Genomic DNA, 25,699 nt, shown 5'->3' with positions numbered 1-25,699 from the left:
ACAAATAACCAGCTGGTTGACCAAACTGTACCGTTTTTCTATGCTTGCTGGTGTTCTGGTGCACAGGACTGTAGACTTGGGTTAGCTTTTTTCCTCCAGTAACTGCTTGAAGAAAGTACACAGATTCTTTGTGACCTCAGGGTTTTTCTCTTCTGATAATTAAAAAAGAGAAAAGATCTTGATTTTGACAGTTAAGTGAGGACCCTGGCCTAATATGGCTGAGAGACATTATTTGTTGGCAACATCCATAGGGTGTGGTACTTGGAAAAATCAAATGAAAGGATTTGCATCTATGCAGGGACAGAGGTCAGGGCTGTCTGTTTGCTAGCCATGGGTCCTTAGGCATATCCCTTTACATCTCCAACTTTCAGTTTTCTCACCTGAAAACTGGAGATAATGATTGCTAGTATCTACTTCACAGGATTGTTGAAAGATTGAATGAGATAATCCAGTGCTTAGCCTGACGCCTGGCATAGAGTAAGGAAGAGTTCTGGAAATGATAATGGTTCACTGTGTCATCCCTGGGATCTTTGTAGCTCACACATACTTGATTGGCTTCGTGGAGAGTCTATAAATCTGTAAGTTTCAATTTCTATTGTGTAGAGGATGGTTTGAAGCCTTGCTGAATTTTCTTGCTGTGGTTTGGTTTTAAATGGATCTTTGGTTCCTTGGTTTTCACCTGAATTAAAAGCACTATTCTAGGTTCTGACGTGCTTAAAGATTTGTGTAGATGAACTTTTTTTTACAAAAGCAGTTCATATTCATTGATTTTAAAAAGTGAATGATTTTTTAAAAAGCAAATGAGTATCATGAAAAAGAAGAAAATAATTGATAATTCTACCATTCAGAGATTACCACTGTCCGCCTTTGGGTGGATTATGACTGCACATGTTTTGCAACTTTTCACCTAATTCTGTATCAGCTGTCTTTCACATCATTAACTAGTCTTCAGTGTCACGTTTAATGGCAACAGTTTTATCCATGAGGCACCTCATTTATTTTAGCAGTCCTTTTACAGACATTCAGACCCTTTCCAGGTTTTCCGCTATGGAATAACATCATTGTTAAACTCCAAATCACCAAATTCCGAGATGTGGCTTCCAGCTTTGGGCCTTCATGCCCTGCACAAACCTATGGGTTTTCCTGAAAATGAGAAATCCCCTACATCCAAAACTAGCACCAAGGATATCCCTTCAAAAGCTTGGGAAGTGAGATTCCTCCCTCCTTCCCAAGTGAGAAGAGGCAAAATTGGGGTCATCTTCATGACAGCTATTACCTCGGGTGAGGCGCTACAGAGAGGCACTCCCATCCTTTCACGTTTCCCCATAATCGTAGGCAATTTCCTCACTGCAGCAGCAACCCCACCTTTCATGGGCAGGTCACAACGCATCGTCCAAATAGATGGTGCCGAAGACAAGGGGAGAGTTCACACACGTGTGTTCTGTGCAATGCTCTAGCACCTTTAAACAATGTCTCACCTCTCGTTCTGGGGCAGAATTGACTGGTGGGGCCTTTTCCTGTAACTGGGATTCAGACTCATTTGAAGGATATACATGACTTCATTTGCAACTAAAGACAGGTTGTTCAATCCAGGAGTGGGGATGTCCAAGGGATTTGGAAGTATGAGATGAACTGCTCAATAAAGAAAAATGGCCCGGGAGAGCAGGAGGGAGTTCCGTGGGCAGTTTCGGTTGACTTCCCAGCCCTAGTTAAGACCTAGGCTAGTCCTGGGCCAAACTGTCAAGTGAGTGAAGGCTGACTTCTGGGTCTTGCCCTGAAAACAGGGCCTTTTCACTGTCCCCACGCACTTAAGAGCATCATGGGCTTCGTAGGGACCTCTGGCTCCCACTGGGCCAGCTGCTCAGGCCACCTTTTAGGGAAGCCCCTCACTGCAGGCTAGAAGAGGCCCAGCCTTGTTCTAGAGGAGGTGAAGGCTTTTCTTTCTGTTGGCAGAGGTCTGTTGGGACACAAAGGTTACTGAAAGGATAAAACTCCTTATGAGTAAAGCTGCTGTTTGGGGGTCTTAGAAGGAGCATGTGGAGGGGCTCACCAATAGAGTGGCCAGTGAAATACAGAACACTCAGTGAACGCAGATTTCAGATAGACAACAGATAACTTTTTTCAGTATACGGGCGTACCCTGAGGACACAGTCTGGTATGTTTGTGATTTCCTCCATCTTTCTGAGCTGTATTTCTCACACATAATTTGAAAGCTTTTTTGTCTTGAGGGATCTTTTCAAAGTAGTGAAATGAGATTCAAAGAAACAGTAACTCTCTCTTATGACTCTTGTTTCTTTGCTATACATATTAATTATAGCCACACTCTTAACAAGTACAGTGGGCATAACAGGCTTGGGGACAAGGACGCTTTACTTTTGAAAAGCACAGAGCTCAGTCATAGGAACAGGATGCAGGAGTCTTCTAGAGAGAGGCCAACTGGGCTGGATGTTCAGCTCGTAGCAGGCAGGACATCTTACAGGACGATGATCAGAGGTCAATCAGTGAATCTGTTTGCCAGAGGCTAGCAAGTGAGTGACTTCCGTGCCAAGTTCTCAGTGCCAGGCACACTGAGTGTTCAAAGAATGTTACTGTTGTTCTTTTTAACTATCTATTAACAGAGGCTTAATTTTTGATTATTGATTTTATAAATAATAATGTGATAAATACTCCTGTAGTTTAATCTTTGCACAAATCCTTCATTGTTTCCTTAGGATAACTCACAACATTATATAGATGTGCCAAATGAGGTCTAGGCCTGTTTGTGAGAGTAAATTGTTACATTTCCAGGAAATTTTAATCTGGTTGTTAAACACAGCCATTAAAAAAAATAAAATTACATAAACATAACTAAACTGTAGTTAAATAAATTATATATTAAGCAAAAATTATAAAGACTCAAAACTTATCACTCCCTAATTATTTTACTATGTTTTACTATTATGAAATTTTTGAGGTTATTTGTGTCTATTGTATGTGTGTAGTGGAAATATTAGAAAATAATGGGCTACTGCATGCCTTCTAGAAATCAGCTATGGTGGGAGTATTTACACCATGGAAATGGGCACGTGATACAAATTAGGGCCATGTTTTACTCTTGTTATACATTTATACCACTGCATTTATACCACATTAGAGAAGTGAAATAGCTAAGCTGCTCATGTCAGAACTGGAAGTGGAATCCATTTCTCTTGACTTCACCAGTGCTTTTGAACCATGTTTTGAAAAGTTGTTTTTTCAGTCCTTACCTACTGACATGCTCTAAGGTCTCTAAACAATCTTCACGCAAAAGCATGCAAGTGTTTACATACAGTCTATTGAGAAAGTCATAGAACTACATTCAACAAACATTTATTGAGTACTTGCTGTGTGCTAAATACAAGGAAGTCAAAGATGAATAAGACATACAGTGTTATTAAATAGTGGGTCACAGGGTTCCTGAAAGTCTTCAAGTCATTGCTTTGTATTAAATAATATAAATTATATAATCTATACAGATATAATGTTATTAACATAGTATATAAAATATACATATGGCAATATAAGTGTATACACACACAGTTGCTTTACTATCATATGGTGGGCTACACATTAAAAAACATAAATAGGGCCCTATAATAGGAAGAGTTAATAGAAGCAAGAAAATGTAGTGATTAGAGCATGAGCTTTGAAGTCAGACTGACTTGGGTTCAAGTACTGACTGATCCCCTCCTAGCTCCGTGACCTTCGGCAAATTACTCAATTGTTTTGAGTTTCTGGTTTCCCTCTGAGAATAAAAATGGTAATCCTCTCATAAGGGTTATTTGAAGATTACACAATAATGTATGTAAAGCACTCTATGACTGGTGTGGAGTCAGCACTCAATAAATATAAGTTTGAAACAGACCTTGAAGAAATAAATCTTAAAAGGGAAGGGTACTAATTCTTTGGAATTACAACCAATTCATGTGTTCCTGGAGTTTGAATTTCTTTTACATGAGTCCCGTTTACTCTGGGCTTCAAGTGGAGGCTTATATGAGGTCTTTGCAGGCACACAAGGTACCCTTTGACCTCTGTGTTTGTCCTTGTGCCCCTCGTCCTCATCCTCTAGTGAACTGACCCCACATGTCACATCTCACTCACTACCGACCTCTCCCTCGCTCATTACCCAGTCTCACTTCCAGCCTCCACAGTCCACGAAAAGTACTCTTACTCAGGGCACCAAAGATGTTCCTGTTGATCTTTTTATGGCATTTGATAATCTGCTGACTCCTTCCATCTTTAGGTGAGATTTGGCCAGTTTAGCTTTTAACTGTACCCAAAGGTGGAGAAAGTGAAGGCAGGGAGGCTTGAGGGAAGAAGTAGAGAGAAGTAAAAATATTTGCAAAAGCTGTGTTTCTCTTGAGTGAATATAATTCCCTAAGAGTGCTCATCACAAGGAAAAAAAAATTTTTTTCTATCTCTTCATTGTTGTATCTATATGAGATGATGGATGTTCACTAAACCTATTGTGATAATCGTTGCATGATGTATGTAAGTCAAATCATTATTCTATATACCTTAAATGTATCCAGTGCTGTATGTCAATTATATCTCAATAAACCTGGATGGAAAAAAAGAATATAATTCAGAGAAATTTTAAAGCAGAGCATTGCTACGTTTTTTAGAAACTGAAGTGCTTCTTGTTAACATTATTCATGGTGATTTACATAGAATCACCTCACACTGGTCAGAAGGACCATCATCAAAAAATCTACAAACAAATACTGAAGAGGGTGTGGAGAAAAGGGAACCCTTTTGCACTGTTGGTGGGAATGTAAATTGATACAGCCACTATGGAGAACAGTATGGAGGTTCCTTAAAAAACTAAAAATAGAACTACCATATCACCCAGAAATCCCACTGCTGGGCATATACCCTGAGAAAAACATAATTCAAAAGGACACATGTACCCCAGTGTTCATTGCAGCACTGTTTACAATAGTCAGGACATGGAAACAACCTAAATGTCCAACGACAGATGAATGGATAAAGAAGATGTGGTACATACAAACAATGGAATATGACTCAGCCATAAGAAGGAATGAAATTGGGTCATTTGTAGAGATGGGGATGGACCTAGAGTCTGTCATACAGAGTGAAGTAAGCCAGAAAGAGAAAAACAAATACTATATATTAACTCATATATGTGGAATCTAGAAAAATGGTACAGATGAACCTATTTGTAGGGCAGGAATAGAGACGAAGACGTAGAGAACGAACATGTGGACACTGGGGGATGGGGAGGGTGGGACGAATTGGGAGATTAGGTTTGACATAAATACACTACCATGTGTAAAATAGATAGATAGCGGGAACCTGTTGTATAGCACAGGAGCTCAGCTCAGTGCTCTGTGATGACCTAGATGGGTGGGATGGGGTGGGGGGTGGGAGGGAGGTCCAAGAGGGAGGGGATATAGGTATACATATAGCTGATTCACTTCACTATACAGCAGAAACTAACACAACATTGTAAAGCAATTTTACTCCAATAAAATAAAAAAGAATCATATAGAGTTACTCATACCCATACCCATAGGGGGTTGTGCTTCATCCCCCTGCTTGCATCTCAGATATTCCTCTGGGGGTAATTTTCTTTTTTGAGATCTATCCTTTAAGCACTTTTAGTGAGAATCTGTCAGTAAATTTTGTCAATTTTTATTTATCTAAAACTATCCTTACTCTCATTCTTGAGTTTCTCTAAGTACATACTTTTAGGTTGAAAGTTCTTTTCTCTCAGCACTTGAAGATTTTATTCCACTATCTATTGACTTCTATCTTTGTTGTTGAGAAGTCTTCTGTCAGTTTAATTTTCATTCCTTTGAAGGATTCCATCTTTGCTTTCTGGCTACTGTTAACTTCCTTGTCTAGGATGTATCCTGCTTCAAATTCATTGGAATTCCTGAATAAACAGATTGGAATCATATTAGTTTGGGAAAATTCTCAACATTATCTTTATTTCCTTCTGGGATATCAATTAGGTGTCTACAGGACCTTCTTACTATCCTCGTGCTTACTTACCCTCTCTTTCATATTTTTTGGTCTTCTTTCTGTGTTGTTTTCTGTTTAATTTCTTCAGATCTATTTGGTTTCTTTAGTTGTTATTGTTTTCCCTGTGGTTTAACCCTTCCATTGAATTTTAAATTTAAATTTTTGTATTTTAATTTCTAGAAGTTATAGTAGGTTCATTTTCAGATCTGTTTTTGATTTGGTTTTGATTGTTTTATGTCTGAAAAACATCTTAAACATTCTTATTTTATGTTTTGTATGCAGTAATTCTAGTACCTAAAGTCTTTATGAATCATCTTCCGTTATTAGTTGTTTCTGCTGACTTTCACTCTTGGTGGCTTGCTTCCTTTGTTTTATGTATTTTTTGATTGTGAACTCATTTGCTGAAAATCTTATTTTGAAATAAAAGTTTCCTCACTCTTTTTGTGGGCATTGTAGGTACAACCATTTGTGCCCCCAAACGTCTGTGTGTGGCCAAGTTTGTGGTCACAAAATCTCAGGGAAATTTTATTGTTATTTTTGTTACTATTAACTCCACCCAGAGCCAGGGCTGACACTGCCCATTTTCTTTGTTGTCTGCCGCTGCTGGGTGGGTTTTCTTCCAGGTCACCTTTTTCCCAGGGCATAGCCTACTTGAGTTGTGGCTTTTTGCAGGGTGGTCTGGCTCTTCACCCTAGTTGAGATGCTTGAAGATACATAGGTGGCCCCAGCATAGGCAGTGGTGGCAATAGTCGCTTAGCTCTGGTCTCCTGCTTCAATCTTGGCCTCAGGGAGGTAAAGTACTCTTATTTTCTTGGAAGCTAATCTATTTAAAGAGAGCTTTTTCTCTTGTGTCTAGACTTTTAAACTTTATTTGTACCCATGCTATTTCAGGATACCTAGGCCATTGTATTGAGGAAGTGGAAATCTGTGTGCTTTTCTCTTATCACATTCTGAGTGTGCTTTGATTATACCTTTCAGCTGTTATTTCTCACTAGCCCAAGCAAAATTAATTTCTGACCATGGAAACCAGGAGAAAAATGTAAATCACTTAATGGAAACTCACTTTCTAGGAAACTTGACTCTTTTGGCCAACTCTGCAGTCTCGCCAGCTTACAAAGCTTACATTCAACATGTATTTACTGAGCTCTCAGGGCTGCTAAGGAATGGAGGAGCTATTCTAACAGAGGGCGGCCCCTCCTGTTGAAGATTCACAAACAAGCGTTATTCCCATAATGGTTGGATGGGGAGGGCCAAAAATCTCCTTTAGGCTAGCTTCTCATTTGCAGATCAGTGGATTGGTAGTCAGAGAGACTGTTTCATTCAGGGTCACAGAGCTGGTTAGCAATGCCTGGGACTTTCCTCAAAGACATGAATGCAAAAACCCATTATTAGTGTTAAAAATTTGCTTGTGAATTCATTTAGACTTTTGTTCACTGAACATTCATCGAACATCTTCTCTATGCCAAGTCCCAGGATGCCCTTTAGCTAGTAAGTACTCAGTAAATGGGTAATGTACACACATCTTTGTCTGTATGCAGAAACAGAGCCTCAACTGCTTATAAATATCTCTCTTCCCCCCTCCCTACCTCCCATCCTGACCCTGAGCTACATACTTCCACATATAGGCGAGAGGGTTTGTGGATGGTGAGGAAGAGAATAATGGAACAGGAAACACTGTTACAGAGCCCATGGGATCTGGGTAGGATTGGCTGAGCTCAGAGCCTTTACTCTTGGGACCATGACCCCTGGAGGGAAATCAGTGAGCACTGGCCACTGACATGTATTTGAGTCCTGACACTGCCACACACACTACCTGTTAGACTAGCTCTGAGTCTTAGTTTTCTCTTCTGTAGAATGGGAGTTCCCAGTACTGAGTGTTAAGCACTCAGGAGACACGGTCCTTGCCTTCAAGAACCTTTTTCTTTAAGAAAATGGGTTAGAAAAGGGATTTCCACAATGTCCTAAGTAACAACAACAAAAAAATCACTCTTAATCCACAATGCCAAGAAGTCCGTGTGGATCTGTTTAGCCAGGATGGATGTTTCTACAGCCTGGCTTACACTGGCAAAGGTGGGTAGTCATTCCTGTGAGCCTACCACTCTTCCTCCTTAGAGATGGAACCTGCTAAGTTTTGTCTTTAGCTGTCATTCCTTAAACGGCAGTTACTGTCACATCGGCTACTATTACCCAGCCACTAGGGGGCCAGAGTCATTCATGAAAGGCTGCATTTAGCAATGAAATCATAAAAATCTTAAAATATCTTGAAGTTGGGGAGCCTGCTTTTGTGAAACTAAATCCAATTTGAGTGTAGAAGCCAACAAAAGTAAACAATGACAATAAGCAAAACAAACATCTCGACACCCAAGGAAAAAAAACCCATAGCTCATTGTTTGATGAACAAATGGCTCCAACTCTGCTCCCAAAGCCAACTCTGCTCATTCAAAAACTGTCAAGGGCAATTTTTCATGACTTCAGAGTTAGGTTTTAGACTTCCTTCCAGTTCCCATCATAACAGTGAGATTCCTGGACAGACCCGTTTGAAACAGCCTGTGCGTGAAGTGAGTAGTTGATGCTGAGTGGGGAGTTGTTTGCCCAGGAGGGGTGTGTGTGAGGGTAGGTTTGGACACCCAAGGGCTACGGGAAATGTGGGTAGGCTGGGGTGAAGGGTTCTCTTGCAATGAAAACCTCTTATGCTCCATACATGGAGGGTGGCATCCCAGATGGACCTTTGCTAGGTCCAAGCCTATGAAATGGTTCTGCCTGATCTCTGACCCACTCTGAGGTGAGAAGAAAGTTTGCTTATTGAGGAGAGTGAATAGGACACAGATGCTGCAGGCCATGGGCTTGCCCTGGCTTGCCCGTCTTCCTGGCAAGACAAGCAGTTATTAGAGCCTGGTGACGACTCCCTGTGTCTGGGGACGCGCTGTCTGCATTTCTAGGAGCCAGCTGCTTCCCAAGGGGAAAGAAAGGTGCCAGACTGTGGAAGGGTCCAATTATTGGCGGCTCTGTTTTTCAGAATGATTGTCTTTGAGTGAAGCATGTGTTGTAGAATCAAACTTGGCATTTTAAATTAACATAAAAAAATCTTAGTTCCCACCTGCTGTGTACGTGTATAAGAAAAAGAATTCTTTACACACATCTCAGGAAATGGTTTTGGAGCTGCTCTGCTGCGCTGAGTCTTCTTGGACAATGACCCACGGACAATTGCAAACACTTGGTTTCATAAATGGATTTTTCTAATTAATTTGTATTTGAATGATACTTCTATTCAACTTTCTTAGGATTAAAAAAATCCTTCATATTACTATCAAAGGTAGCTGTTTCTGCCAGCACTGTTGTAATCAGATCTGAGGGGTTGAATGGGCCATGAGCATCTCACCAGTGCCAAATACCTGTGACAAGATTTTCCAGGCACTTTTGGGATATGTATGGCCCAGCATTACAAGCTGGAAAACTGGCAGCAACATTCCTGGGTCTCAGAACGGGTCTGTGCTTGATGGCTAATGGTTCAGAGAACTGTTCTGACAGTTCTTAAGAAAATGGCAAGGCTCATCAGTAATCTGCAGACCTAATGGGCCTTTCCCCTTCATGACCTCTTACATCTTTGAGTAAATCAGTGAGCTAGTGCCATTGGCCTAGCACCATGACTACAACAACAAGCAACTCTGGATTTTGTTGTTTTTAGACTTAAAAAAAAATTTATTGTATTTATTTATTTTTGGCTGCATTGGGTCTTTGTTGCTGTGCACGGGCTTTCTCTAGAGGGGGCTATTCTTCGTTACAGTGCATGCGCTTCTCATTGTGGTAGCTTCTCTTATTGTGGAGCACAGGCTCTAGGTACGTGGGCTTCAGTAGTTGTGGCTCGCAGGCTGTAGAGTGCAGGCTCAGTAGTTGTGCATGGGCTTAGTTGCTCCATAGCATGTGGGATCTTCCTGGACAGGGCTCGAACCCGTGTCCCCTGCATCGGCAGGCGGACTCTCAACCACTGCGCCACCAGGGAAGCCCCTTTTTTAAAAAAAATATAAATTTATTTATTTATTTTTGGCTGCATTGGGTGTTTGTTGCTGCGCACGGGCTTTCTCTAGTTGTGGCGAGTTGGGGCTACTCTTAGTTGTGGTGTGCGGGCTTCTCATTGTGGTGGCTTCTCTTGTTGTGGAGCACAGGCTCTAGGCGTGCAGGCTTCAGTAGTTGTGGCACGCGGGCTCAATAGCTGTGGTGCACAGGCTTAGTTGCCCCACGGCATGTGGGATCTTCCCGGACCAGGACTCGAACCTGTGTCCCCTGCATTGGCAGGCGGATTCTTAACCACTGCTCCACCAGGGAAGTCCCCTAGACTCTTTCTTAATCAATTGGTTGGAACCACAATCCTTTCTGACATTTGAATACTTCCTTCAATGTGCATTTCTTCATTCCATTTTTGGGGCTAACATCCTGGAGTCGAATAAGACATGACTTGTGAGATGCCCCAATAGCCACTGTGACACCCTGGGAGGTAATGCAGTTTAGAGGTTAAGAATCTGCTGCTCTGGTGTCAGATGGATCCTGGTTCAGATGTCAGCTCTACCATTTACTAGCTGCATGACCTTAGGCTAATTCTTTAGCCTCTCTCACCCTCTGTTCCCTCATGTATAAAGCTGAGTCATAGCAGTGCCTACTTCATGTGGTTGTTGTATGCTAAGGGCATGATGCATGGTAGAGCACTTAGCATAGGGGCTGGTGCCCAGTAAGTGTTTGCTGAATGATTGCTGTTAGCTTTAACTTTCCATGGCTGGTTTATCAGTAATGAAGACTGACTGTGATTCCAAATTTCTTGTTCTAGGGCTGTATAACATTTAAGATGGTCAAATGATTGCAAATGGAAGTCAGAGAAATGGAAGTGATAGCTTATTGGGTTGTAAGATTTTCAAGGGCAGCGATGTTATTTCCATTTTTGTATCACGAGCCATAGCAAGGGAGTGTAGTAAGCATTCAAAAGATTTATGTTTAAGTCAACTAAATGTTGCAAAAAATTCATTGCAATCACCTGTGGTCAATTTTCATTCCTGTCTGTTTCTTAGGGTTGTCAAAGTGAACTTTCAGAATACTGGGATTCACTCATTTCCTGTTCTTAAAAAAAAGTGTGTGGGTGTTTATATGTATGTGTGAATATACACACATACGTTTAAATTCTCATTGTTCTTCTAGTCTAGCTTTGTTGGATTTAGTCTGTGTTCCTCTTCCTCCTTTCCTATCCTAGACTTTTTGGTTTTGGGCCTGACCATAGGTTTTGGGGTTATAGGTCTGACTATATCATCTGTCCTTGGATTATAACCAAGACTGAAAGAGCCTTCCTGGAAGGAGAGCTCCCTGCATCTGACCTACCTGAGTTTGGCCCTGGAGTTAAATCCTTAGGAATCCAGTTTTCACAGTGAGCTGGAAGAGGTCATGAAGGGGAAAGGCCCATTAGGTCTGCAGATTACTGATGAGCCTTGCCATTTTCTTGAAAATCTACTACCTTTATTTCTGGGCCTTTCTGCTAGGCTTGTCACAATGTGGTTCACGCACTACATGAGTTCCCAGTGTAGATGTATAGACGGGCATTCAGAGTGCTTGCTTTGTTGTCACCCCTTAGGTTCTGGGAGCTTTAAAGGTAGAAATTTAAAGTATAAGTGTTCACAATGTATGAGTGTTCACCGTGTGTCAGGCACCTTTGCTGGAAGGGTTAAGACACTTAAGTAGTTACTAGAGTGATGAGTGAATTTCCCTTCCACTCTTTCCAGTGTAGAAAAGGAGACTTTGTAAGGAGAACAATGCATTGGGATTATGGCCAATATTACCAATATGTGCATTTGTCTGTAGTGTAGATGTTTACTCTGGAGAGCATGAAAGCTCTGGTGCCCCCTAGGGGTCTGGAGGACCTCAAGAATCTGCTCTACCCCTTCGAATGGAACCAAGACCCAGAGGGAGGACCAGAGTGTTAGAAAAGACCCAGGTGTTCATGAGGGTGAAAGGACAAAAGAGACCAGAGGGGAAGCAACGGAAGGGCCTTCAATCTCCATTCAGTCACCATCATCAGGATGGGATACAGTCCTACTGTCTAACTTGGGACAGCACCTCACTAAGGTCTGATCACATTGGTCCTTCTGGAGTCTTTGATTCCCCCAAAGTATCATTTTACTCCAGCTGTGTGTTAGCATCACTCTGGTTCTGTGGCTTTGGTTGAGCTGACATGGGTTAGGCCTGTGAAGCTCTTTGAACTTCTACGTCTGGATTTTGGGTCTGCAGGTTGGCCGCTGACCTGAGCGGAGAGTTCTGAAATGCAGCCCCTCACTGTCACCATTCCTAGCCCTACTGACTGCCTCCTTCCCACCGAGAGGCTGAGGGGACTGCTGTGGGCCCAAAGCTTCTCCTGACCCCATCAAGGGATAGCAGAACCATCTTTCCTGGGGCATTTCTGGTGGAGAAGATACCTTCTTTGTTGGCTGGAGCTTTGCAGTTAGATAGCCCTGGGCCCTTCTTCAGGTTCTACCAGCTCTTGGCATTATGGCTTGGAACCTCTGGCTTAGGGAAGGATAGATGTCTCAGGGCTGAACCTGGGGATGAAACAGACAAGAGACATCCACCCAGTTAGGGGTGGAGGAGGAAAAGGGACCAGCAAATGGGACAGAGACAATAAAGAGAACTTGAATTTATAAAATTTATTAAATAATAAAAAGGAATTAGGAGCCCTTCACTGTTCATCACCAAAGATGAGGAGGACTGCAGGAGTGTGAATCTTCTAGATCGCTCCCTGGTGCCAGGTGACCCAGAAGGAAGGATGCCTGAGAGGGGTGCTGTGCCAGGTCAACAGAGCCATGGGAGCTGGAGGGTGAAGAATAGGGAGGAAAAGCAGATAGGAGGGGCTTCCCTGGTGGCTCAGTGGTTGAGAATCTGCCCGCTAATGCAGGGGACACGGGTTCAAGCCCTGGTCTGGGAGGATCCCACATGCCGCGGAGTAACTAGGCCCGTGAGCAACAACTACTGAGCCTGCGCATCTAGAGCCTGTGCTCCGCAACAGGAGAGGCCGTGATAGTGAGAGGCCCGCGCACTGTGATGAAGAGTGGCCCCCGCTTGCCACAACTAGAGAAAGCCCTCGCACAGAAACGAAGACCCAACACAGCAAAAATAAATAAATAAACTCCTACCCCCAACATCTTCTTAAAAAACAAAACAAAACAAAAAAAAAACCACATAGGATCACTCATATGGAGTGAGTGGATAAGAAAGCTTTTCCCAGGAAAACACAAATGAAAAATTTAGTTCTTACGCTGGGATTCATGTTCCTGAATTTACAAACAAGATCTGAAGCTCATTAACACACCCATGTCATTAAATTTCACGCCTATGAAGGAAAGAATCTAGAGCTTGCAGAACAAGAGCTCAGCTCTGGGTTAGACTGCATGTGTTTCAATTCTGGCTCTGCCACTTGTTGGTTGTGCAACTCTGAGCGAGTGATTTTTTTTCCCCTCTCAACCCTAATTTTCTGATTGAGAAAATGGATAGAATAATAATACCCACTTATCATTGTTACTGGGAGAACTAATGGGTTAGACTCTCTGAACTATTGGCATGAGAAATGCCCCCCAAGTGGTAGATGCAGTTATATTCAGAACACTAAAGTTCTAATATCGTCGTTGTGCACTTATCAGCAAACATCGTTTATGTGTTAATAATTCCGGATCATATCAGGCCGTTTCCCCCTGGCTTTAGAGCAAGAGCTGCGTCCTGTGTGTGCATGGGTAGGTGAGGGAGGGAGGTGTACGCTGGGCTATAGAGTGAGGCAGGGCTTCCTTTGTCTTCTGTCAGCACAGACCCAGGCCTCTAGGGAGACCTCAGAATTACAGGCCTGTGGCTATTTCCACATGGAATAGGGTGTCTGGGGTCAGAGGGCTTCTGTATGCTCTGGGCACATAGAATGTTGTAGAAACTTCTTTTCTTTCGTGGACCATTGAGGAACACTTAACCAGAGGCCCAACCTCATCTTATACTTGGGACTTGGACAGGAGACTTGAACTTGGCTCACAGTTTCAGTTTGAACCTGTTAAGTTCTGTCTGATAGCCTGGGCGGGGGGGTCTCCTAAAGGGTTCGGCTTGAGGGAGGACCACAGAGTCCCAGGAGAGAAAGTCACCTGGACTAAAGAAGTTTGGCAAAGACAGATTAAGAGCAATCAGAGATCTCTAGGTATGCATTGACCCCATTTCCTGTGCCCACTCCCTCCCCGACCCTCTCCCCAAAGGATGCTCTAGAAAAGGGCTGGGTGCTAAGGTAAGAACTGTCGCTTCGAGCCCAACACCTCTGCTATGGGAACTCCAGGGAACGGGAGAAGATCCTGGCAGGTAGGCGGGCAGGAGGAGCCTGGTGGTAGCCCAGGCAGCACCCTGTGGGGGTCAGGACAACAGCAACCAAAGCATCGCAGGGTGGTGAGGCAGTGCAGCCTTGACTGACAGGTGCTGGGCTACACTTATTCTCACTGGACTCGTGTCATGTGTTTCCACCTCTCTATAAAGCACCTGTCTCCTAGATGGTGGTGAGCTGATAACAGTGCCAGGCATACAGTAGGACCTCAGTAAATGTTAGCCTTATTGTTGGAGAGCAGTCTCCCAGGTGAACTTTTGGAGGGAATAGTTGGGAGTAAAGTCCTGGGAAAAGAGTGGGCAGTTTGGCGAATGGCTTTAAATGTGACCATTGTACTCACTGAAGGGTTAAGATGGCCCCTGAGTAAGTGCCCGCAGGATCTGCTCTTAGGTCGCCTTGGCCTGTGGTCCTGGGCCCAGAGGAGGGCACCGGTTCGTATAAAGCTGGTGGTTGATCTGTCCATGTCAAACTGATGGCTCTGTTCTCTTGTTGATCTGGGGTCATGGGAACAGTATTTCGAAAAGCTCTGGCTATCGCCCACGTCTGGCCTTTGGGACAGGGGTGTATGTCAGGATAAACCTTGCTTGGATTTCTTCACGTTGTTCTATCAGCAGGGAAATTACTCTCTTCGCTTCTCCATTGCAGCAGCTCATCTCCCTCCACCTCTGCAACCCTCTTCCTGCTGAGATCCCACTCAGTTTTCAACTCTGGCTCCCAGAGTTCTTTATTTACATGTTACCCTTGGTCATTATCCCATCCATTCTGCAATAATGCACAGACCTCTGCTTCCCTTATCGAGTTGTAAGTTCTTTAAGTTGTTCCTTAAGTTCTGTAAGAGATGACACGTGTGTCTCTTAGTCATCATTTTATCCCCCACGGGGTCATGTAATATTTGCCAAAACTAATATGAAGTCCTGCGAAGTAAGCAATATCCTAATTTTACAGATAAGGAAAGTGAGACTTAAAGACGATAAGTGCGTTGCTCAGAGGCCACCCAACTGGTGGGTGAAGGAGCCAAGAGCCAGGCACTCTGGGATCCCAGCCGTACTTACTGCACTCTACTGACTTTTTTTTTTTGATAGTTGATTCTTTTTTATTTTTTTACATCTTTATTGGAGTATAATTGCTTTACAATGGTGTGTTAGTTTCTGCTTTATAACAAAGTGAATCAGTTATACATATACACATGTTCCCATATGTCTTCCCTCTTGCATCTCCCTCCCACCCTCCCTATCCCACCCCTCTAGGTGGTCACAGAGCACCGAGCTGATCTCCCTGTGCCATGCGGCTGCTTCCCACTAGCTACCTATTTTACGTTTGGTAGTGTATATATGTCCATGCCTCTCTCTCGCTTTGTCACAGCTTACCCTTCCCCCTCCCCATATCCTCAAGTCCATTCTCTAGTAGGTCTGTGTCTTTATTCCTGTCTTACCCCTAGGTTCTTCATGACATTTTTTTTTCTTAAATTCCATATATATGTGTTAGCCTACGGTATTTGTCTTTCTCTTTCTGACTTACTTCACTCTGTATGACAGACTCTAGGTCCATCCACCTCATTACAAATAGCTCAATTTCGTTTCTTTTTATGGCTGAGTAATATTCCATTGTATATATGTGCCACATCTTCTTTATCCATTCATCCAGTGATGGTCACTTAGGTTGTTTCCATCTCCGGGCTATTGTAAATAGAGCTGCAGTGAACATTGTGGTACATGACTCTTTTTGAATTATGGTTTTCTCAGGGTATATGCCCAGTAGTGGGATTGCTGGGTCATATGGTAGTTCTATTTGTAGTTTTTTAAGGAACCTCCATACTGTTCTCCATAGTGGCTGTACCAATTCACATTCCCACCAGCAGTGCAAGAGGATTCCCTTTTCTCCACACCCTCTCCAGCATTTATTGTTTCTAGATTCTTTGATGATGGCCATTCTGACTGGTGTGAGATGATACCTCATTGTACTCTACTGACTTTTATGGGAGGAACTTAAATAGCCCATGAATTGAATATGTTCATCCTCATAGGCCTTGTTCTGAAGATGATTCAGTTGCCTGTCATTGCTAAAACAAACTACAAAATTTTTAAATGCTGCCAGAAGACTGAAAAGCCAGTGTTACGTAGTGACGATGCTGCTTCATCCTTAGTACCAACAGGCCTCTCTGGCACTGTGGATAATGAGTAATATCTCAAATTATAAGCTCTCCAGTTTGAAAGATTTTGAATAAGGCTACTTATGATCAGCAGTGCAAGGTATTTCTTCTGTTTTCCCCCAGCTAACACTGCAGTTCCTCTAGCTGAGTAATTTATCCTGGGACATTAACATGTAGGGTCTATTAACGTCTTAGGAGAACGTTCTAGTAACTCATTTTCTCTTTTCTGTTAAAGTCATTGCATTGAATCATCCTCTCAATGAAACTCTTTTAAAAACATTAATGAAAATGTTAGTACATTTGTACCACGATATCCATCTAGATTTAAATATTTATTGGACAAACAGGAGAAACGATGAAATCCCCGTATGCAAAGTCCATCAAAACTGCCCCCCAAAGCTTTGTCTTGTCCGTAGTGTCACAGACCAGCCACACTCACCCTCATCTGCTTTTTTGGCACTAAATTCAGTCAGCTGAGACCAAACTACCATGTAAGGAAGAGATTAAACTAACATCCATCAAGGTGAAAGATAATTATTACTTGTGTCAGACAACACCTGTTTTTGCAGCATTCCTCAACTTGGTTAAACTGGAGACCGGCTAAACTTTCCACTGAATTTTCCATCTGACAGTTGCTCCAGGCAGTGTGTCTGCAGAACACCCTTGCTATGTTTACATTTTTGAGGCAGATTAAAAATGTCATCTGTGAAATATAACCTGAAAAATCGCAAACTGTAATATATTAACGTATAGAAATACAGGGGCTGCATGGGAGTCATACTGAAGGAGGAGGCCAACCCTTCGCTGCTTCCCAAGCAGAAATCTTTCATCGTCCATCTTTTATGATGCTCCACGTGCAGGTTGGCCACAGATCTCCTTCATACTTCAAACCGTGGTGGTGTTGATCACTCTTCACTTGACCGTTTTAGGACTGAATCATTCCTCAGCAGCTCCCGGTATCTTCATACCCATGGAGAGCCAAAAGTCAGGTGCTGTTTGGAATATGGAAGCACTGGGTCTCCTTTTCATAGCCCCATTTCCATGGCTATGATGCCTTTTTCACTTGAGAAAGGGATCTCTGACCTGGGGCAAGACTCTGAAGTTTTTGTTTTTAATTGAAAAGTGACATTGGTGTCACTGCTGCTGAAGTGCTAATGTCATTGCCAAGTATGCTGCTTGGGTTGTCCCTTGATGGAAAACAAGAGAACAAAAAGAAGAGGAAATGGCCTGGTATACCTCCAGATGGTTAAGCTGGGACACGTTTTTGTACGTTTTCCAAGAGAAAAGAAGAAAAAAGGGAAGGTTATGGACTCTGAGGGAAGGTTATGGACTCTGAAGCTTTTCTGGGTATTAATCTTACGCTTCACATCTGTGTTGATTTCAAACACTATTTCTTCTGACATACTCTAAACACAGGCTCCAGCCTAGCTGAAGATGGAGGGGAAGGAGACTTGAGGCACCCCTTTAATACAGGTGTGGGCATCGAAAGATATTTAAGATGCATAATTCTTGGGATTATAGCAATCAGCTCTTTAATATTTAAAAACTCCTGTAGTCAACTCCAAATTCGCATCCTTATGTGCCTTTAGGGTCCTGATGGCACCTGAGTCTGGTCCCTCCTTTTTATTTTTTCTCCCCACCCCAAGCCACCCTTTTGCTTTCGTTCAGACCTTCATAATCCCTCTCCTGGTCTGGTGTGGTAGCCCTCTATCGTTCAACAATCCAGGCTCTCCCCAGTCCCAGTTTAATCTTCTGGGCACCAACAGCCATTTGTCCCAAACACAAGTTAGAAGGTCACTCCTCTGTTAATGATGTCTAATCGCTTGATGATAAGTGGCTGGATTCCTCATCCCTTATTGTGGCCTGATTCAAGGCTTTTTGTAATCTGGCCTCAACTTTTTAAATCAGCTGTGTCAGTTAGGATGCTTTTAGCTGCAAGTAACAGAAACTGTGACTCAGACAATGGGAAAATATATTCCCTCACAATGCAGGAAATCCACTCGTAGGGCCCACTTCAGGTTGTTTTGCTTCAAGGCCTCAGTGATATCGGTGAAGAGCCAGGTTCTTTCCACCTCCATGCTCTGCTCTCCTTTGTGTGTTGACTTCACCCTCAAGCTGGGTAGCAAGATGGCAGCAGGAGGGGTTTTAGGCATCACAGTCAGACCTCACAAGATACAGATGAAGAGAGGAATCCCTGCATCAGACCTCCCTTCATCTCTCACTGGCCACAACTGGGCTCATACCCAATCCCCAGTCAGCCACTGGTGAGGGGCTGGCATCACTCTCAGGCCAACCAGTCTGCTCCCAACCCCGCGTGGGGGGTGGTGCCAGCTTCCGCTGAGGCACACGGCTTCATGCGTAAGAGGTGGGGCCTGAACAAAACGGATTTTGTTAAGAAAGAATCGGGGAAACTGATGCTGGGTAGGCAACACACTGTGTCCACCACCAGGGTTTCTGGCACATGGAGGAGTTTATTATATCCCCAACCTACCATGTTCTCCACACCTTTCATGGCCTTTGTATTTGCTCTCAAATACAAATGTATTTGACTTGCTTCCCCACTTTTTTTTCTGGAACACCCTTCGTCATCCTTTATGACTGCATTAGTTTCTTAGTGTTGTTGTAACAATCGACCGCAGACTTTGTGACTTAAAGCAATGCAAATTTCTTATTTTACCTTTCTGGAGGTCAAAAGCCTGAAATGGGTCTTAAATAAAGGGCTAAAATAGAGGTGTTGGCAGAGCTGTGTTCCTTCTAGAGGTTGCCCAGATTCCTTGGCTCACGGCTACATTATTTTGACCTCTGCTTCTGTTATCACATTGCTTTCTGATCTGCCTGCCTCCCTCTACAAACGACCTTTGTGAGGCCATTGGGCCCACCCAGATAATGCAGGATCCCGTCTCAAAATCCTTAACTAGGGCTTCTCTGGTGGCGCAGTGGTTGAGAGTCTGCCTGCCGACGCAGGGGACACGGGTTCGTGCCCCGGTCCGGGAAGATCCCACATGCCGTGGAGCGGCTGGGCCCGTGAGCCATGGCCGCTGAGTCTGTGCGTCCGGAGCCTGTGCTCCGCAACGGGAGAGGCCACAACAGTGAGAGGCCCGCGTACCGCAAAAAAACCCAAAAAGCCTTAACTAAATCACATCTGCAAAGCCTCTTTGTGAGATAATGTAGGCACAGGTTCTGAGTATTAGGACATGGACATCTTTGAGGGTGGGGTGGGGAGCATTACTTTGTCCACCACAAAGACCCAGCACAGATGCCACCTTTGCTGCAAGGTCTTCCCCGGCTCCATTTCAGAAAAGCCACTGGGGCAGAAACAAAAAAGAGATCGGAAGGAGGCAGGATGTTTGCCGACCCTGGGGCGTGGTCTGAGTGCCACCTCTCCTGGCTGTCCAGGGGAGGCTGGATGGCGATGCTCTGTGGCCACGCCTCTCCCAGGCCTGCTCTCTGGGCTTCTTCTCTCACTTCCCTTTCCCTGTTTCCTGACCTGACGTTGAACTTCCTTCAGGTCTGAATCAAAGAGATTTTATACCCAACCCACTGTGGTTTGGGGAGGCGTTCACTGAAGAAAACCAAGAGGAAATTCTACCCACAGGACAAAGTATTGGCTTTATCTGCCCCCAAGTTATGACAATTTTTCTAGAGTGAGCCTTCTCTTCTGACCATGTGCCATCCTGGCCAGGCCTGGCTTCTGGTCTGTGGACAGAAGTGGTTCAGCTCAGGTCAGAACGTCCCTCTGTCTCTGTCTCTCAAATATTTATTGTGTTCCTGTGAGCAGAATCATGGTGGGCTCCACTGCTCAGGGGCACACAGTTCCCCTGAGACGTGGAAGATCCTTGTCAAGTGATTTGTTCACAGGTGTTCCCAGCAATTACCAGAAGGAGGTGAGGAATGGGGCAGGGAGGGGAGGAAGCCAACCAAGGGTGCTCTCTCAAGCAAACCCTGCCCGGAGTAACTTTGGATCAGTTCCCCAGGGGCACTCTGAGACATGTAGATCACTCCTGGATTGTCCTGATCAGGGGCAATTGTCACTGGTTAAGGGCTGCCTCCAGGGAGACATAAATTCCCAGGCACTTCTGGCTCTCAGGGCACCCAGGGAAAGAAATTCTGACAGCCTGAGGGGAGCCTTCCATCAACAGAGGCACAGGTGCTGTTGGGAATGAAAGCCCAGTGAGAGCCAGTGTGCCCGGAGGTGGCGTCGGGATCTGAGCAGGTCTGGGCAGAGCACTGACACCCTCTGCTACACCAGGGAGATTCTGTGTTCAAGTATTTCCTCTTCTTATGTGGCCTGGTCTCCCCACCCCCTAGCCTGTGACTGTTAGCCCCACTCCTGGTCAGGGCTTTTGTGACACACGTTGCCTCTAGAGAAGGCTGATCTTTCCAAGCTCAGATGTCCTGAGTAGGCTTCAGATCATGCCATACTTCTCAGCTTGTTTGGGCCTCAGAATCCTAAAGGAAGAAGTCTGTTTCCTTTTAGAACCCTACAGTTTCCTGTGCTGACTTTCTAGTCACCTCAGGAAAAGCCTATTTCCACCAAAAACAACCGTATTGACTGAGGCTGGTGGATGTTAACTGTCTCCGAGGGTTGCCGGGGCTCTACTTTCTGTCACTGTTGGCCAGTCTCCTGAGCGCCCAGAGAGTGGAGGAGGCCGCTCTGTCCCTGTCTGGTCACATTGTCTCCTTTGAGCTTCTCCCTTCCCTTCTGTGTCCATCGAGTGTGACTCCACCCTTGACCCTGCTCTCTCGGTCTAGACTTCCCTTCCCCTCAGCAGATGTCAGTTCTGCATTCGAGGTAGATAGTTTTACTCAAAGCTTCTAATTTCTTTTCCCTGAGGCTCTACAGTGCTTATGGGCCTTGGGTATTGACAAATGATGCTGTCCACTCAGGTAACCCAAATGGAGGACTTTCCCCAATCACATCATTGTTTTTAAAAATGCAATAGCTGGGGGCTTCCCTGGTGGCGCAGTGGTTGAGAGTCTGCCTGCCGATGCAGGGGACAGTCTGGGAAGATCCCACATGCCGTGGAGCGGCTGGCCCCGTGAGCCATGGCCGCTGAGCCTGCGCGTCCGGAGCCTGTGCTCCGCAACAGGGGAGGCCACAACAGTGAGAAGCCCGCATACCGCAAAAAAAACAAACCCGCAATAGCTACTTTAACATAAACCAATATGTATGTATAATAATAATTATAACAACAGCTAATATTTGAGTATTGTGCCATATACTTTACATGCGTTATTTCATTCTTTACCCCCCAACAATCATACTAGGTGGGAACTGTCATTATCAGCATTTAATTGGTGGGAAAATTGAGGCTCAGAGAGATTAAGTAATGCCACAGAGCTTGCAGAGCTGAGACTTGAATCCAGGTCTGTCTGAATCCATCAGCCCATGCTTTGATTTACCACCCTATACTGCCCCTTACCTCATAGTGAGGAAGGAGTCTCCTACTCGAAGTTTAGGACTTTGAATAGGAATGGATAGATCTGGCAAATGAGAATGTTTCTTCAGAACTTTGAATTCCAGTGGTGCTTAGTCACCCCATTTATTAGATTCCCTACCCAAGAATTAAACAGAAAATAGGTTCTTTGTCTCAAATCCCTTTCAGATGTGTTGGCCACCAAAGCAGCCTCCATCACCCCAAAGTGAGTCACTGGGCAAACCAGCTTTATTTCAGTTGTACTTTTCTGGAAGAGGGGCTTAGACCCTCCACATCAGCTCTTTTAATAAGAGCCTTCCTGGAAGATCCACCCAGTAGCCGCTGCTTTTGTCTCTTTGGACAGACTGTAAAATGACTGCCCAACCCTAGCTGTAAGGTAGGCTGAGAGATAAAGTTGGTGTTTTGGTTGCTTTTTAAGTTTTGTGTCCCCCAATAAAATCAGCATTAGGAAGAGGGGGATAATGGAGACTGGGTAAGCAACTATCAGTATCTGTTATACCCCACTCCGATTTTCACTTCATTTTCCAATTGAGAATTCATGGCCAATTATTTCAAACAGTCTTGGATCAATGTTCTAAACTCCCCGGCATCTACACTTTCAGCACATTTGGATGTCCCAGAGACATCCAAACTCAATGTGTCCTCAACAGAATTTATCTTCTTCCCAAATATATTCCCACTCATTTGAGTAAATGGCACTGTTATCAACCCAATTACTCAAACCAGAAATATAGGCATCATCCCTGTTTATTTTTCAGTCCTCCCATCCAACCAGTCACCAAGCCTGTGGTTTGTTTTTTTTTGTTTTTGCTTTTTTTTTTTTTTTTTTTTTTTTTTTGCCTATGCGGGCCTCTCACTGTTGTGGCCTCTCCCGTTGCGGAGCACAGGCTCCGGATGCGCAGGCTCAGCGGCCATGGCTCACGGGCCCAGCCGCTCCGCGGCATGTGGGATCTTCCCGGACCGGGGCACGAACCCGTGTCCCCTGCATCGGCAGGCGGACTCTCAACCACTGCGCCACCAGGGAAGCCCAAGCCTGTGGTTTTGATTCCCATTTCTCTGATCTCTACTTCTCTATCCTTTCCCTCCTCCATCTTAGCAGTATATCAAAAGCATAATACAACATAATCAAATAAGGTTTATGCAGTGTTACAAGGATGGTTCAATTTTAGGAAATCTATCAGTGTAATTCTGTAAGTTAACAAAGTAAAGGAAAAACCATAAGATCATAGACTGAGAAAACATTTAACAAAATTTATACCTTTTTCCTGAAGTTAAAAACAATAAGAACAAAATATGTAGAAATTAATTTTGCCGAAATGTAAGACTTGTATGCTGAAAACTACAAAACATTGCTGAAAGAACTGAAAGAGGACGTAATTATCAATAACTGGAAAGACACCCTGTGTTCATGTATTGGAAGTCTTAATATGGCAATACTACCCAAAGAGATGTACAGATTCAATGCAATCATTATCAAAATTTCAATTCCTTTTTTATTTTTTTGCAGAAATAAGAAAGCTAACCCTAAAATTCATATGAAATTGCAAAGGATGTTGAATAGTCAAAACAGTTTTGAAAAAGAACAGAATTGGTGGGCTTACACTTCCCAGTTTCAAAACTTAATTCCCAATTTCAAAGCAACAGTAATAAAAATGGTGTCGTCCTAGCATAAGGATAAAAATGTAGATCATTGGAATAGAATTGAGAGTCTGGAAATAAACCCAACATCTATAACCACTGTTATTTTCAACAGTGGTGCCAAGACCAGTCAATAAGGGAAAATTAGTTTCTTCAAGAATTGGTGTTATGACAATTGTATATCCACAAGGAAAAGAAGAACGTTGACCTTTACCTCACTGCATATACAAAAATTAACTTAAAATGGATAAAAGACCTAAATATAAGAGCTAAAACCATAAAACTCTTAGAAGAATACATGTAAGTAAATCTCTATGACCTTGGGTTTGGCAATGGTTTCTTAAATATGACGCCCAAAGCACAAGCAACAAAAGAAAAAAGTAGATACGTTGGACTTCATCAAAATTAAAAACTTTTATACATCAAAGTGTATATTCTCAGAAAAGTGAAAAGGTGACCCACAGAATGGGAGAAAATATTTACAAATCATATATCTGATAAGGGTCTAATATTCAGAATACATAAATTATACATATATATGTATACATATACATATGTGTGTGTGTATATATATATACAATTGAACAACAGAAAGACAAACAATTTAAAAAATGGGCAAATGATCTGAAGAGACATTTTTTCAAAGAAGATATACAAATGGCCAACAAGTATGTGACAAGATGCTTAATATCATTAGTCATTAAGAAATGCAAATTTAAACCACAGTGAGATACTACTTCACATCCACTAGGATAGCTATAAAGGGAAAATAACAAGTTTTGACAAGGATGTGGAGAAATTGGAACTCTTATTCATTGCTGGTGGAAATGTTAAATAGTACAGACACTGTGGAAAACAGTTTGACAGTTCCTTAGTAAATTAATTAACATAAAATTACCGTATGACATCATAATTTCATTCCTGGGTATACACCCAAAGAAGTGAAAAGGTGTTCAACAAAAACTTGTACATAAACATTCTTAGCAGGACTATTCACAATAGCTGAAAGATGGAAACAACACAAATGTCCATTAACTGACAAATGGATAAACAAAATATTGTTTGAATAGAGTACTGATACATGCTACAACGCAGATGAACTGTAACATTACACTACATGAAAGCAACCAGTCACAAAAGGCCATATTATATAATTCATAAGTATGAAAATAGTTATTTTGTTTTCACATGTATGAAAAGGAATAAAGTGTGATTCCCTTTACATGAACTATCAAGAATATGCAATTTCACAGAAACACAAAGCAGGTTAATGGTTGCTGGGGGAAGTGGGAACAACTGCTTAGTGGGCGTGGATTTCTTTTTGTGGTGCTAAAAATGTTCCGGAAATAAACGGTGGTGATGTTTGCACAGCACTGTAAATGTAATAAACGTCACCACTGGTAAATTTTATGGTGTGTGTACTTAGCACAAAAAAAGCCCAAAAGCAAACAAAGAAAGAAACATCAAACTTTTAGTAAAATAGGAGTGGAAGCTAACTTCCTCACATTGGTAAAGGGTATCCACTAGAACCCCACACTAATAATACTAAATGGTAAAGCATTAGATGTCTTCCCACTATAGTTAGGAATAAGCAAGGATGCCCATGGCATCCCTACTACCAACATTGGGCTAGAAACCCCAGACGATGCAATATAACAAGAAACAAATTTCTTTTGGATCTTTAAAAATGAGAAGGTTTGCAGTGTCCTCTGTGTAAAGGTGAGAATTAAAGTTTTCAGCATAAGTGAATCCCAAAGGAGATACTGAAGAGAAAGAATAACAAGAGGCCAAGATTTAACTGTGAAAAGTTATCATATGTGTGGGGGCGATGGGATAGAGAATAAGAATTGAGAAAGGACAGGAAAAAGAAATTATGTGTTACCTCAGAAGCCAAGATTGGCAGTGTGGGGAGTTTCAGGAAGATTACAGATTGTATAGTCAGGATATAAATTCTCTGGAGACACTGACGACAACAAAAACTGAAAATGCCATTTTATTTGTCCAAGAGAGGCTATTGATAACCTTTGAGAAAATGGCCTCAGTGAAGGAAGTAGAAGCTGGCTTAAAGAAGAGATGTGGGGAGGGAGGAGCTGT

Source organism: Pseudorca crassidens, chromosome 16, assembly GCF_039906515.1.
Source record: "Pseudorca crassidens isolate mPseCra1 chromosome 16, mPseCra1.hap1, whole genome shotgun sequence".
Taxonomy (NCBI): domain Eukaryota; kingdom Metazoa; phylum Chordata; class Mammalia; order Artiodactyla; family Delphinidae; genus Pseudorca; species Pseudorca crassidens.
Note: the sequence above shows the minus strand (reverse complement) of the source record.